Raw genomic sequence first — 5,000 nt, 5'->3', positions numbered from 1 at the left:
AGGCAAACGGACCGGACGAGCCGACCGATTGGTTTTGATCTAATAAAAGCGTCCCTTCCATCTCTGGTCGGGACTCTGTTTGCATGTATTAGCTCTAGAATTACCACAGTTATCCAAGTAACGTGGGTACGATCTAAGGAACCATAACTGATTTAATGAGCCATTCGCGGTTTCACCTTAATGCGGCTTGTACTGAGACATGCATGGCTTAATCTTTGAGACAAGCATATGACTACTGGCAGGATCAACCAGGGAGCTGCGTCAACTAGAGCTGAGCAGCCGGCCGCCCGGGAGTGTGTCCCGGGGGCCCGCGCGAACACGCAAGCGTCCGCTCAATTATTCTGCAAACAGGAGGAGGCTGAGCTCCCCTGCACAATACACCTCGAAACCCTCTCAGGTCCCGGCGGCGCGCAGCGCCGTCCTAAGTACTTGGTCGGGTTCGAGAGAGGCGCAATCGCCCGGAGTTTGGCGAGTAGACGCTTTAGGTGCGACCACCCGTGCTCCCAACTGAGCTTGCCGCTGCCGACAGAGGCCCGGGAGCGTGCTGTCGTGGCATTGCCGGCGGGAGACAACACGCGCCACCTACGGTGACCGGCAGCTCCAACGCCAGCGCCACAGAAGGACAAAAGCCCCACTTGGGTGCCGAAGCGAACTCTCCCAGCACAGCGCACGCGCCAACACGTCCGCACAGCTGCGATACAAACCACCTGCGAGAACCGCAGAGGCGACCGAGCAGCAGACGGCGTCGCGGCGCCGAGCGCCGGGCGGCGGCGCATCCTCAGCGCACACAGTCCTCAATCGGACCAGCACACTGCAGATGTCCACCGCGCTTCGCACCGGGCCCGCGAGGACCTACTTTGGCCGCACGGCGCCGCGTGCAGGGTGCGCCGGCGCGCAGCTGCGCCGCCTGCCGCCTCCGTCGGCCGGCGCGCCTGCCACTGGCCGCCCCCACCAGCCGGCTGTAGCGCGTGCGCCCACGCACCGCGCGGCCAGCACGCCGGGAGGCCCCCCCTCACCGGCCGGGGACGGTCCCACCCAGCCACCGCCGCGTATCGCTTCACACCCAGATGCCATTCACGTTCGTGGGCATGGTGGGTATCGCTGGAACAACCGGTTGGTAGCTCAACCGATCGTCGCCATCACTGATTCACCTCTAGCGAGAACAACCGCACCACAACGGTTTACCAGTTGTTCATTTGCATAACGTCACCAGCAAACGTAGGCGTCCATCGCCATTTGCAAATTCAACGATTGTTGCATGCCTGTGTCAGGTGTCACGACACACTATGTCTGCCCACATACACGCAACAACATGTGCACGCTTCGCGAACACGTGGAAGGTGGCCCCCGTACGTATGCGATGTCCATTGCGCGAACGACTGTCAACCGGCCTCTGTCGCATGTCGCAGATGTGGAACGCAGTGCACCATGCTATCACGGTGTGTGAGAAGAGACGACTACGTCTGACAACACGCGCCACTACATCAACAGACGGCTCATGCTGATCGCCATCCAGGGCATACCACACTGCAATCCAGCTCTTATAGGGAGACGACACGTAGCTGAGTGCACAACATTTGGACCGCATGGTTCGCCGTTGTTGGCGCAGTCGTTGTACGGTCACATGTACCACGATGTATCATTCAGTACATGAGGACCAATGTGCAGTACAGTGTGTGATTTGGACGTACAACATCAGCGGACAGTTGACACAGGCCGTACCACAGCGTAGGCTAAGTGCTTCGCACATGCGAATGCCAATGAACAACTGCAAATGCCAATGAACAACTGCAAAGGGCATTGAGCATGTACGTCCTGCTGCCATCCACATTACAGTGTATAGCTGCAAGGTGTTTAACATGAAGCGATACACTGGGGACCGGGCAGTGCGAGTAGCAAACTATATTGCGGGGGTTGCAGTTAGGCAACACTACACTAATTTAACGCGTCGTATGACAATTACAGAGCAGGTTAAGGCCCAACGTGTGTTGGGTTAAGGCCCAACGTGTGTTGGGTTAAGGCCCAACGTGTGTTGGGTTAAGGCCCAACGTGTGTTGGGTTAAGGCCCAACGTGTGTTGGGTTAAGGCCCAACGTGTGTTGGGTTAAGGCCCAACGTGTGTTGGGTTAAGGCCCAACGTGTGTTGGGTTAAGGCCCAACGTGTGTTGGGTTAAGGCCCAACGTGTGTTGGGTTAAGGCCCAACGTGTGTTGGGTTAAGGCCCAACGTGTGTTGGGTTAAGGCCCAACGTGTGTTGGGTTAAGGCCCAACGTGTGTTGGGTTACGTTAAGGGGCAATGTGGGTTACGTTAAGGGGCAATGTGGGTTACGTTAAGGGGCAATGTGGGTTACGTTACGGCGCAATATAGGTTACGTTACGGCGCAATATAGGTTACGTTAAGGCGCAATATCGGTTACGTTAAGGCGCAATACAGGTTACGTTAAGGCGCAATACAGGTTACGTTAAGGCGCAATACAGGTTACGTTAAGGCGCAATACAGGTTACGTTAAGGCGCAATACAGGTTACGTTAAGGCGCAATACAGGTTACGTTAAGGCGCAATACAGGTTACGTTAAGGCGCAATACAGGTTACGTTAAGGCGCAATACAGGTTACGTTAAGGCGCAATGCAGGTTACGTTAAGGCGCAATGCAGGTTACGTTAAGGCGCAATACAGGTTACGTTAAGGCGCAATACAGGTTACGTTAAGGCGCAATACAGGTTACGTTAAGGCGCAATACAGGTTACGTTAAGGCGCAATACAGGTTACGTTAAGGCGCAATACAGGTTACGTTAAGGCGCAATACAGGTTACGTTAAGGCGCAATACAGGTTACGTTAAGGCGCAATACAGGTTACGTTAAGGCGCAATACAGGTTACGTTAAGGCGCAATACAGGTTACGTTAAGGCGCAATACAGGTTACGTTAAGGCGCAATACAGGTTACGTTAAGGCGCAATACAGGTTACGTTAAGGCGCAATACAGGTTACGTTAAGGCGCAATACAGGTTACGTTAAGGCGCAATACAGGTTACGTTAAGGCGCAATACAGGTTAGGTTAAGGCGCAATACAGGTTAGGTTAAGGCGCAATACAGGTTAGGTTAAGGTACGACATAGGTTAGGTTAAGGTACGACATAGGTTAGGTTAAGGTACGACATAGGTTAGGTTAAGGTACGACATAGGTTAGGTTAAGGTACGACATAGGTTAGGTTAAGGTACGACATAGGTTAGGTTAAGGTACGACATAGGTTAGGTTAAGGTACGACATAGGTTAGGTTAAGGTACGACATAGGTTAGGTTAAGGTACGACATAGGTTAGGTTAAGGTACGACATAGGTTAGGTTAAGGTACGACATAGGTTAGGTTAAGGTACGACATAGGTTAGGTTAAGGTACGACATAGGTTAGGTTAAGGTACGACATAGGTTAGGTTAAGGTACGACATAGGTTAGGTTAAGGTACGACATAGGTTAGGTTAAGGTACGACATAGGTTAGGTTAAGGTACGACATAGGTTAGGTTAAGGTACGACATAGGTTAGGTTAAGGTACGACATAGGTTAGGTTAAGGTACGACATAGGTTAGGTTAAGGTACGACATAGGTTAGGTTAAGGTACGACATAGGTTAGGTTAAGGTACGACATAGGTTAGGTTAAGGTACGACATAGGTTAGGTTAAGGTACGACATAGGTTAGGTTAAGGTACGACATAGGTTAGGTTAAGGTACGACATAGGTTAGGTTAAGGTACGACATAGGTTAGGTTAAGGTACGACATAGGTTAGGTTAAGGTACGACATAGGTTAGGTTAAGGTACGACATAGGTTAGGTTAAGGTACGACATAGGTTAGGTTACGGTACGACATAGGTTAGGTTACGGTACGACATAGGTTAGGTTACGGTACGACATAGGTTAGGTTACGGTACGACATAGGTTAGGTTACGGTACGACATAGGTTAGGTTACGGTACGACATAGGTTAGGTTACGGTACGACATAGGTTAGGTTACGGTACGACATAGGTTAGGTTACGGTACGACATAGGTTAGGTTACGGTACGACATAGGTTAGGTTACGGTACGATATAGGTTAGGTTACGGTACGATATAGGTTAGGTTAAGGTACACATTGTTGTAAGGAAAGGTTTAATGGGGGGCGGGGCGGGGCGGCCGGTTTGTTGATTGTGATTATAGTAAGTGGATGCCTGCGGCATCATCTGATTTGCCACGTCAGGATGCACCTTTGGCTCATGACAGGCGGCGCTCTCATTCCATGCTTGTGGCAGACCTGTGTCTTTCATTCCTGCCATTGTTTGTGTGCTGTGAGAGGAGGCAGTATTGTGATGTTGGGTGCACCCCTGTGTAGGACATGTGTGGGTGTTGGTGGCTTGGCTGAGCAATGGTGGTTGTCGGGTGGGTGGGATATTCTGTTTTCTGAGTGGACCTCCCAGTCTGGTTATGACAGTGTGGATTGTCTAATGTGGCGGAGAGGATGCACTGGGTGTTGTTCCATGCTGGTGCTTACATATTGTCTGTGTGCGTGTTACAGGCAGAGAGTAGTGCGTGATAAGGGTGTGTGGCTGACGTGTGGTTGTGATTGTGAGCAGAGTCTTTCAGCATGTATACGGACAGTTGTATACATTATCTGTATTCTGATGGCTCTATCTATTACTAATCAGCGCCGTGTATACGTTTAATCCGGTTCCAGTCGAAACTGTTGTATCTCTGTACATTAGTGACACGGCGAGCCCGCTATGTAGTTACTCGTCTCGGCAGCTTCCACCGGTGTATGGCAAATGATTATAAGGAATCAGTCTAGTCGTCAATACCGATGGTGTGACGTCACATGTCTGGGGTGGGGGACGCTGCGCCCTTCCGGTGGGTCATGGCCTAGAAAGACTCTTCCCACGCAGGGGGGCGTGGACTGTCATTGACTCTTCCAGGTAATATACTTGCCGTACGTTCTTGCGACTGCGAGTGCAACGCTCACCGGTACCGACATGGATG

At 51.6% G+C, this 5,000-nt stretch overlaps 1 non-coding gene across 1 annotated transcript in view; it reads right to left on the bottom strand.

The window, feature by feature from the left end:
- Positions 1-255, bottom strand: part of LOC124578955 — a 1,910-nt gene extending 1,655 nt beyond the window's left edge. Inside the window, exon 1 of the ribosomal RNA XR_006972729.1 lies at positions 1-255. This exon is cut by the window's left edge and continues 1,655 nt beyond it. This is a non-coding gene — a ribosomal RNA (small subunit ribosomal RNA).
- Positions 256-5,000: the final 4,745 nt, after the last annotated feature.

The sequence above is a fragment of the Schistocerca americana genome, unplaced genomic scaffold, assembly GCF_021461395.2.
Source record: "Schistocerca americana isolate TAMUIC-IGC-003095 unplaced genomic scaffold, iqSchAmer2.1 HiC_scaffold_283, whole genome shotgun sequence".
Lineage (NCBI taxonomy): Eukaryota > Metazoa > Arthropoda > Insecta > Orthoptera > Acrididae > Schistocerca > Schistocerca americana.
The sequence above is the reverse complement of the archived record's forward strand: the minus strand, read 5'-3'. Positions and strand labels throughout refer to the sequence as shown.